This window comes from Melozone crissalis, unplaced genomic scaffold, assembly GCF_028551555.1.
Source record: "Melozone crissalis strain CALT ecotype California unplaced genomic scaffold, PUWL_Pcris_2 ptg000110l_1, whole genome shotgun sequence".
NCBI classification, from domain to species: Eukaryota; Metazoa; Chordata; class Aves; order Passeriformes; family Passerellidae; genus Melozone; species Melozone crissalis.
In genome coordinates, this window is record NW_026535887.1 from 938865 (window position 1) to 950284 (window position 11420).

The window sequence follows — 11420 nt, forward strand, 5'->3', positions numbered from 1 at the left end:
CCAATTTAGTTCCTTTAATAAGAAGCAGCTTTTCTGTTTTCTTTTAAAGTTGTTAAGCTGTGGCATCAATGTGCCTAATGCGTCTCTCTGTGTGAGAGTCTCCAGCCCATTGTGAAACACAAACCAGAATATCAAGTCCTTGCATTGCCTTAGATCGTGGTTTTTATCTGATATTGAATTAAGTAAAGGGCTTAATGTTCAAAGTGGTGTTTGGGGAGTTACTTGCACAAATTCTGTTATTGCTGTTAATGGGATTTGTGCAGATTGCTTTGAAGATGAGCTCCTTCATGTAGAATGGGAAAAGACATTCTCAATTAAAACTTATTTCAGACAAATCTATCTTTAATTTTTTTACTGATAGGGCATCAGAGACATGAAGCAAAAAAAGCATTGGATGAATTTTTTATTAGTATTATTGACAGGCATGTGAGGAGAGGTTTGGTTCAGATAATTGAGTGGATATTTGGGTAATTTTTAGGAGTGGACAGAAAGAGACTTTGGAATTTTGGAATAATGATAAATTTTAGAATAGTGATAAAATTTGGTGACATTTCAGAAAATCTACAAAGCTGGGCAGTAATTTTAAGTGTTATTTAATTTTCAGGTGCCTGGGCAGAGTTTCTCACCTGACTCCAGCCAGGGCTGGAGATTGTGTTACCCCAGGGCATCCAAGACATGAATGGGATGGCAAAGCCAAGGAACTGTCACATTCTCTTAAAGCAGAAGAGGCATTTTCAGCTCTCTCACATAATGGCAAATACCTATTTTGTGTCAACTCATTCATGTCATACCTGGATTTCTGCCCCTGCAGCTTCCCTGGCTGTTCCAGGTGCATTCACAGACACTGAAATACCTCCAGACATGGAGATTTCCATTATCCTTTCTGGGAGAAGCAAGATCCCTTTGTTGTTTCAGTCTCTGAAGGGATGTGAGGGGTGATAACCACCCTGGTGCAGGCAGCTCCTCTAAGATGGATGAGCAGTTTAATTCTGCTTTTCTCACTGCTGGGCTCGCCGTGAAGATTTGTGGGCTGCTTCCTCCTCAGACCCTTGCAGCCCCTATTTTTTATCCTCTGGTCTGGATAACAAATCTGACAGAAGTTGTATAAATTACAGACTTTGGAATATTAATGGGCTGTTTCTAAATGATTAATCACAGGGGATCTCTTGCATTCACAGATCAGTATTAGTGAGTCACCCAGTATTATCCCACAATATCTCTTCCTCACTCAGCCTGTCCTGGATGGAACACATTGGGAGTTTCTGGGCAGAGAGATGTGAAGAAGTTACAGGAGGAGGAGTTAGGATGGACTTCTGTGCTTTTTCTGCTTGTCATAACTACCTAAATGTAGTTTTGTGGCTCAAAGTAAACAAGGAGGAATTTAATGCTCTTAACCCACAAGCCAAGGTTACTCTGTGGCTTTAGAGTGAGCAATTCCTGCTCCACTGAGTGGTCCCATCCCTTCCCTGTGTTCCTCCTCCTGTCTCCCTCATGCTCACATCAATTTTTCCAGTTGGGAAATTCATCTGGTTAAAGATTAACCCGCATGGAAAAGCTCTCAGCTGGCTCATTTTCCCAATCTATCTACCTAGATGTCCAAGCCTTTCAATCAGTGTTTTGGTGTGGGGAGGAAGGAGCACTTGGGATGGAAAGAACTTTCCTTCTTTTTCAGTTTCACATGGGCTCTTTTTCAGTTTCATCATCTTTTCCAGTTGCACATGGATTTACACTGGAATCAGGAACAGGAATTGCCACAGTCCTGAGGACAAGGGCAGACACTTCCCACCACATGCAGAGCAGGAGAATTGTGTCTTACACAATTCAGTTTTCCACAATTCAATCATCCACACTTTTCACTTAGATAGAAACTTGGCTCACTGTATTTTTGCTCCATTGGAAAAAAAAAAATATTATTTTGAAATGAGATTTCCCTCTTCCTCTCCCAAAAACCTGAAAAGGGAATACTCAGCTGTATCTTCAGGCACTTCTAAAAACCTGTCCCTAAGGGAGCAACTATTTTCCACAAGCCACAACAGGTCCTTTGCTAAATAAGATGATTCCCTGATAGTGCAATTCCCAAGGTAGAGAGGGACAAGAACAAGGACAGCATAAGAAACTTTAATTGTCTCCCTTTTCCAGCAGGAAGCAAGCTGAAGGAATAATTGTTAATTGCTGTTAATTGTTAATTGCTGCCTACTCCATCTGCAAAGTTTCCATTAGGAACTAATGAAACCTTGGAAGAGCTTGGATGGGTGTATTATTCTCTGGCTCTAGAACTTTTTTCCTCCCTAGCAGGAACAGGGTTTTCCACTGAGCTTTGTTTAGAAGGATGCTCAGACACTCTGACCCTGCCATTTTCACTATGCCAGAGGGGCACATCACAGGGAAGAGTTCCATTTCTTCCACAGTATTCCTCAATATTTTGCTATTATCTTCATAGAATCACAGAAGGGTTTGGGTTGGAAGAGACCCTAAAAATCCCCTCATTCCACCCCCTGCCATGGGCAGGGACACCTTCCCCTTCCCCAGGTTGCTCCCAGCCCCGTCCAACCTGGCCTTGGACACTTCCAGGGATGGGGCAGAACCCATCAAAACTTCAGAACCCTGTCTTCAGGATGCCCATTTCTGCTGTTCTGCCTCCCAACAGCATGTTCTTGTGCAAATAAATTTAAGGGCAATTCATCTGGAGAAAATATTGACACTGAGACTCAAAAAGGAGCTGAAAAATCCACTTTTCATCCCCACAATTAACTATTGTGCAAAAAGTGTCTGTGTACAAGCTTTGCATCTCCTCTTATCAAGCCTTTTACCTCATCCAGCCTTTTAATTTCATTCATATTTTAGTGAAATCTGGAGGCACTGGGCTGCTCATGGGACAGAAGATGGCAAATCAATACCAGGAGCTGCACTTGAGGAGCTGCCTCACCTCCTGCCAGCCACTGCATCTATTTCACGTATTTTTTCCATCTCCTTGTCTGCAAAATGTGCAAAGTGTTGCTTACTGCACTTCAAGAATCTTGTGAGTTCCTTAGCTGTGGATAACTAAATATTATGACATATAAAAGCACAGGGTATAGATATATCGTAGACTTCACACTTGTATTTCACACTCTCTATTAATGTGGCACTCCACAGTGACATGATATTTACCAAAAAACTTCCTGGAAGCAGATTCAAAATTTTAATTTTTTTTTTTTCAGGGCTAAAAACTGTTAAGCTCAGTGTTTATCTGCAATGGCAAGACAAGGTGCTCAATGAATGGTAATGAAAGGTTTCTAGTCCTAAAAATAGCCTTTCCTAGGCTGAGGAAAGAAAAAGAAAGAAAATACCCTGCGAGATTTTTCTGGCATTAAGGCAGTCAAATTGTCTTTTTAAATAGTGTGAAAATTGACAGATTATAAAAAATAGAGAGAACAATCACTGGAGAGTGTACGATAATCTGGCAATATGGAAATTACAAATTTTAATATTTCCCCAGAGCCAGTGAAATATGCAAAGGAACAACTGCATAATGCAGCAGGCTCTGTGTAACCACGAGGTAGTTTGACTTAGCAAAATATTCTATCCCTGTTGGGTTTTTTTTCTCCTTGTTTAATAACAAATCCGCCAAATTACTTCAATGGTGAAGGACAGGAAAATCCTCTCTGAAGTTCAATTGCTGCGCAAAGCTGCTCCATTCAATATCCAGCTTTAATGATGCTCTGGTAGTTCCTGACCTTGCTGAATTCTTTACTGCAACACGAGGAGTCAGTTGTTCTAAATTGGTGCAGCTGCCATCAGCGTTCAGGTGCCATAATGGATTTTCTTGGTGATCCATCAAACCCAGGTTTTCCTCCAGCAGAAACCAGCAAGCCATCCTGAACTGTGGGGAGCTTTGCTCTTCAGCTTGTAGCTGGTTTCCTTTTTAAATCACAACATTTTCCTGAAAATTTGGGAGAAATCTGAATGGATGTCACATCCAGGATTCCTGTCTCTTTGGTAATGAAACTGCCAAGTAATTCCTTCTTTAAAGAAGATCAATTCCTTCTTTGAAGAGAACAAAAATATTTTAGCAAACATCAGTCACCAAATGACAAAGTGTTTGTTCCTGCAGAGAAAGAGCAGCATCAAACTCACCAAGCAGAACAGAGAGATTCTTTTTCCAGGAGCTTTTATTTGGTTTCATTGCCTGAGCTGCATTTGGAATAATGGATTGCAGCAACTTTCACATACAGCAGAAAATTCAGCCTGAGCTTGCTCAGGCTCCTGATTCAGAAGAGCTCTTCAACATGTGCTTAATTTAAGCATATACTTGAGGGTCTGAAGGGCTGAACAACACATTTTTGCCCTTCTAATTAGGGATTACTCAAATCATGACTCAACTAATCTCCTAAAGCAGAGCCAGAGATTACTCAAATCATGACTCAACTAATCTTCCCCTAAAGCAGAGCCAGAAGCAGCTCCAGTGGATGAAAAACCTACTTCTCACAAAAAATCCAGGGATATGCCTATAGCTAAAGTTACACAGGCATGTTCTGGGCTGAACTAAACAGGGAGATCCTGGCAGGACTGTCCAGAGAGTCCTGAATGTAGAAATTGGATAAAACATGGAAATCAGACTGTTTTACTTGGATAAAACGTGGAAATCAGACAGTTTTATTCAATCTCTCTCTGGTTTTCAAGGGAGGCCCTGTGAAGTGATGCTTGCTTTGCCTGAGAAGATGATGTTGACAGTTCATGGTTGACCCAGCTTAGGTCCAGACTTACAGAACTTAGGGCACCATGCAGTGAACTTTGCATTGTGCTAGACTTGAACAACTAATTTTCTTTGAAGGCAGGGTTCTGCACCAGTCAGATTTTGTCATTCAATGTTTCCACTGAAAAACTTTTTGTTTCCAGTAGTTCTGACTGTAATTCTCCCAAATACAGGTGCTTCAGACAGGAAATCCTCCTCACACATCTTCCCTTTTAACAACTGAACCAACTTGCCTTGCAGTGCCTGGGCTTAGAAGACTTCAGTAATGGTTTGGATGCAAGTTTATCATCTCCCTTCTCTCTCTCTACAAACTACAGGATTGTTTTTTTTTTTTCTTAAATGTGATGCTTGTCCCTGGATCAACAAACCAGAACAAATATAATCCTCCAGTAGCAGGAGGAGTAGCCCTTTTTCAGGGGGAGCAATCAATCCCCTCCAGCGACACGTGCCTAATGGATCTGTCTCTTTCATTAGCTCTGGGCTCCTAATAACCACTGTCTTTGCCAAATGAGGGATGTGTTATGTCAGCCTCCTCTGCCTCTTCTCCTCCCTTCCCTGCCTTGTCAGCAGCATGCTAATTTATGTAATCAATTCATAGGACTGCTTAATGAATAGCTTTGAAGTCGTTAGATTCATCTGCTGGTAAAGGGGCTGATTGGTCAGCCTCTGAATCGTTTCCATTTTCTGAGGCTTGAAAGTGTCAGCCAACATAATTGCTTTAGAAACACCCTTGGGAGACACTTGGGAAGTAGCTGCACAATCTCTCTTTATATTTAAGTGGAAGACAAAGTGGAACAATAATAATACTTAGCATTTTTACCACACTTCATATCATTAAAACGCTTCCCCAAACATTAACTAATCCTTGCAGTGTGTCCAAAAGGTGAATCATTGCTTCACTTACACACAGCAGAGTCAGCAGGAAAGACAGTAGATCTCAAGCCTCTTGGATGCTGCAGCTGATGGGTATTTTTGTGCTCAGGAACATGTAAACCCAGAATCACACTTCAGCACCCAGCTCCTACGGGAATTCCTGGGGAATGTGAGCTCTAGGATTTTAAAATTTTAAACCACACAAAAGGCAGGAAAAGGGACGTGGTGGGATTGTTGGGGTGTCTGTGCAGGGCCAGGAGCTGGACTTGATGATCCTTGTGGGTCCCTTAGAATTCAGGATAATCTGTGATTTGCCTGAAGTACTGGGAACACTTCAAAGATGTTATCCTGCTCCTCTGAGGTGCGTGGTCCTGATGGAGGCACAGGCAGCCACCCACAACTCACAATTACTGTGCTTTGGGGCTGCAGGGTTTTTCCTGGGGTCTCTGTGGTCAGGATGACCCCGAGATGTGTCAGAGAGTCTCTTCTCCCAGCCCAGCAGACAAAGAAGGAGTCAGGATTCTTCTGTTCTGCTTTCCAAGGCTTTTATTTGCTGTTATCTGTAACATTCTTTTCCTGACCTGCTGAGATCTGTCCAGCAGGTCAGTTTGAGGCACACCTATCACCTTGGGGCTGGGTTATCTTTTTATACCAAAAACTACGTGTACTTTATTTACAATAATTTTCCAATACCTATCACCTATGTTAGACAGTGAGTTTCTGCCTTAAACCAATCCAAAAGTGCCACCATCACCCAGAAGATGGAGGGCAAGAAGAAGAAGGACAAGGCACGCCCAAATCCCTCCATCTTGGCTTCTGAACCCTCATTCCAAAAACTCAAAATTCTCCTTTTCTATCTTGCAACAAACCAACTATCATTCTACTTAAACTTTCGTGGCTTGTGAATCCTCACATAAGGTTGGTAATTGTGTTTTCCAAGGATTAAAATCAAAGGTGTTTTTGACTCTGTGCCAGGGTCTCTGAGCCTCCTGTCAGGGTCTTGCATCCTCCAGGGCAGCCAGAAGAATTTCCTGGGTTCTGACAGGTTTTTAATCTGGACTGACAGCTCAGTGCATGCCAGCCAAGCACTCTTCTGTCTTCACACCCAAGTCCTGCCCTCCTGATGGAGAAATCTTGTTGAATTCCCACCCCAGAGGGGATGTGCTCAGAGGGGATCCTGTGTAGGTGGAATTTGCTGCCTGGGTCAGACACTCAGGTGTGTCTCAGCAGCCCCACCTGCACTGAGGCAGGCTGGGACAACAACAACAACAACAAAATCACACTGATTTACTCAGAAATGGAAAGCAGAAGGTGAGATTTCCTTCCAGCTCAACTGCCTGCTACCAACAGAGTAGAGTACTCCTCTAAGGACTTGAAAACTTTCAAGCAGAGTGTTTTGCAATGTTTATTCAGTGAGCTGTGATGCAGGGTGCCCTCTGGCCACAGCAGCCCGGTAATGACTCTGCCATTTCTGACAGAGACTAATAGTAGAAATTGTTATCAACGTTTTTAGCAAAATACTGCAAGCTAGAAATTGGATTTCCCCCCCTTCTGCATCCTCCTTCACTCGTTAATGAGCCACTTCTTCAAGGTGCCAATGGTAAAGCTGTAAAGTGAGATGGGCAATTAATTTTCTGGGCTTGAGACCCTTAGACACAGGAGCACACAGTTATTTATTTTAATGCATCATTCACATAAAATTACATCATGCCTTACAGATGTAGCAGGAAGACAAGTTTCCTTATCTCTGGGACTTATAAGGAGATATTGATGAGATGCCAGAGCAAAATAAACAGATGAAGAAATCTCTAACTGCAGGTGTAGGTGAGGGTGGTGAGAGCATCACCACTGGGAATTCAGGGATGGACAGGACATTTTTTTCTTGATGGGGATATTTCGACTTCTTAAAAAGTTACAGGAGACATGTAACATTTCCAGTAGAATGATTTGTCCTGCACTAGTTCAGAAGTTTAAAATCAGTGAGATCAATAATGCTCTGTTTACAATTCCCTATTTCCCATGGTAGACAAGAGCATATCTGTAACAGCTTCCAGTGTAGGTGTTTCCACCTACATCATTGACATTTCTGGACTGATGTTACCTGTGCAGTAAAATTGCTTTCCTTCATATTCTCCTCCCTTTCCAGAGCACCTTAATTTTTTGAGTTTGCTTTTCAGGCTGTAGAAATATATGTTATCTCATATTGGATGGATGAGCTTTGCTCTTTGTCTGTGGAAGCTCAGGCCTGCATCATCAGCAAGAGTCTATTTTATAAGCATATTGATATTTTTATTAAGGTAACAATATATTAATATTTATGGGTATATGATCTCTATTAATTTTAAGGAAAATACAGAAAACAGAATATTCAAGTGTGCAAGCATGTGCCGATCACTACCAGTGCTGCCCCAAAATGAACCTTTCCTTTCTGTCCTCCATCAGCCCCATGGGGGTCATATCAGGCATCCCAGGAGGGCACAACCAAATCCTAGAAGTCTATGAGTGCAACAGCCTTGTGCCTGGACTGAGTTGTGGAGCACAGAAACGGGCACTGAAGGGGCTGGGAGAGGTTATCCAAGAGGCCTGATGGAGGAAGAGCCTATCCAGAGGGTACAAAGCATATGGGAGGATAGATACTGGTGTTTAAAGGGAAATTCCCTTATAAGCCTTTAGGAAAGGTGTGGGCTTTTCAGGGCCCCCCATCATGGGGAGGAAAGATGAATCTGACTCCATGTTCTTAGAAGAAATAATATAATATAATATAATATAATATAATATAATATAATATAATATAATATAATATAATATTGTATTATACTATATTATATTACATTACATTAATTATGCTATACTAAAACTATACTAAAGAATAGAGAAAGGATATTTACAGATGGCTTAACAAGATACTAATGAAAAACTCGTGACTCTCCTCAGAGTCCAACACAGTTGGCTGTGATTGGTCATTAAGTTAAAACAACTCACATGAAACCAATGAAACAATCTCCAACCACATTCCAAAGCAGCAAAACACAGAGAAGCAAATGAGATAATATTGTTTTCCTTTTTCTCTGAGGTTTCTCAGCTTCCCAGGAGAAGAATCCTGGGCAAAGAGGATTTTTCAGAAAATATGATGCTGACAGAAAGAGTCACTCTAATCTTCTGGATTCTGCACATTGACAGGTGACATCGGAGAAGGACTGTGACAAGACCTTGAGTTTTTACTCCAGGTAGTTGGGGATGAAGGAAATGTGTTCCAGAGTGGGGACAATTCAGACATGGGCCCTTTTCAGGCAGGAACAGTGATCATTGGTGGCTTTTTCTTCCTTGTATTTTTCTTTTTTCTGTTAGTGTTTTCCTTCCATTTGCTGAGAAGGCATTATGCTGCTCACCCCACTTTTCCTTCCAGGGGAATGGAGACAAAAAAAAAGAGAGCTGTGACCTTCCCTGTGATCACAGAGGGACAAGATCTGGTTTTCCACAGAAAAGTTTCAATACCAGCCCATGCCAGGTGGGGAATGCAGCCCCAGGATATGTGTAACCCCACATGTTGGAACCCAGGACATCCCTCTGGCTGTCCTGGATGGCTCAAGCCCCTGCCAGGGGGGCTCAGAGACCTTGGCACAGAGCCCAAGATACCTGTGATTTATATTTTTGACCCATGGAGCAAATTACCAGTTTTATATGAAGAATTACAAGTCAAGAGAGTTTAGCTAGAATGATAGTTACTTTGTCACAGGGTCAAAAGCAGAATTTTGGAATTTTTAGAATGGGGGTTCAGGAGGCAAGATGGAGGAATTTGGGTGTGCCTTTTCCTTCTTTCTCCTTCTTCCTAGCCTCCATCTTCTGGGTGATGGTGGCACTTTTGGATTGGTTTAAGGCAGAAACTCACTGTCTAACATAGGTGATAGGTATTGGGAAATTATTGCAAATAAAGTACACATAGTTTTTAGTATAAAACACAACACCGCCTCAGAGGCGGTCAGTGTGCTTCTGTCTGACCTGCTGAACAGACCTCAGCAAGAGAAAGAATGTTATAGATATAGAAATACTAAACAACTTTGAAAACTACAGCTGAACAACTCTGACTCCTTCTTTGACTGCCAGGCTGGGAAAAAAGACTTTTTACACATCTTAGAGGTCACTCTGACCAGCAGAGATTCCAAGACCCACAGAGGCCCCTGTGCCAGCCAGACCCACAAAGCCACCACGAGAGGCTATGCAGGGAAAGGCAGGGACACAGAGAGGAGCTGGTCCCTGAGAGGGAGCACAAGGTGGACCCAGATGGACAAGGACACAGGAGACAGCAGGCAGGGACAGTCTGTGTGGGTCCTGGCCATAATTTTTTGCTGCTGCTTCCAGGGAAGTCAAACATCACTCATCTTGGCATGGTATCCAGCCCATACCAGCACAGGAACCCAACAGGTTAACACCTTGCCATCCCTTCTGCATTGTTCACCCAGCCTCAGCTTTAATCTCCAGAGAAGTTTAAACAGGAAAACCTGTAGGGGGATACAGTGGGTTTACATGGGTAAATGAAGGTAGAATAGAATGTAATCTTATCCCCTAAAGAGTTGCAGCTGAACCAATTACTAAAGATTAGGAGCAGGCCTGATGCTAACAGGCCACATCTGTAGCCAATAAGAAGAAGAGTGTTATAAAAGAGTGGATTGCATTGTTGAGGGGAACTGGAATTAGTTGGCTGCTGTGAGGACAAGGAAGAGTCAGTGCCTGGAGGAGATGCCTACAAGAAACATCAAGGAGGTGTGAAACTCTGGCAATATGGAACCCTTGCAATGTAGTGATAATAGAACTGTTGCAATATAATGACAACAAAAACCACCACCACCACGGAAGCAGTTTAATTTCTTGATGGAATTCCAAAGCAATCCCTTCACCTGTGGTATCTCACATAAGTACTGACAGCACTGAGAGGAAAAACCTTGTCCTTGCTGCTCAAGAATGTCCAAGGGACCCTAATGCACTGTAATAATTGTGCAAGAACTCCTTTCACTCATGATTTATATGATTTGATTTGATTTATAAAGGGAGACAGCAAAGCAGTTGTCACCTCTTCTTCCCATGTAGGCATCAGGTCTGAGCGGAGACAAGAGGTGAGTGCTGCTTGGTGACAGGTTATTGCCAAGGTTGAGATATGGGGCCTTTTTGTTTTATTCTCCATCTAAATTAGTTACTGCAAAGAGATTTCCCTGGTGGGAAATGCATTTCAATATTTATTTCCTACCTGACACTTTATTATTCTTTTATTGAGTGGAATGTGTTCTTGCTGTCTCAGAACAGGTTTTCATGCAGAACTTGCTATGACACTGGTTTATAAACTCACACCATGTGCCTGATCCTGAAATGAAAAACTGTCTGGGGGCTGATCCCTTGTCAAAATTAAAGGTAATGGGAATATCCAGTTCAACTTGACTCAAGATGGAAATTATAAACTATTTTTCATAATTATTTTTAAAAAAGAGAGTTGGGGGGCACCTAACACAGCATTCCTATGAATTAGCAGAAAGGTTTCATTCGAAGTGGTTCATTTATATTTTGATGATTTATGACAATGGGAGAGTAGACTAAGGTGTTTTTTATCCACTGGGGAAGGGACCAGCTCAGGTTTTGGAGACTCCAGAGTCTCAGGTGTTGTTCTCTGCCTCTCTCTGCCTAGAAAGATGTAAATCATAGAATCATTAGGTTTGGAAAACACCTCTGAGGACATTGAGTCCAACCATTAACCCAGCACCATAAGTGATTGGTGATGTCCTGCATCTGGGGTTGGACTAGCTGGCCTTTAAAGGTCCCTTCC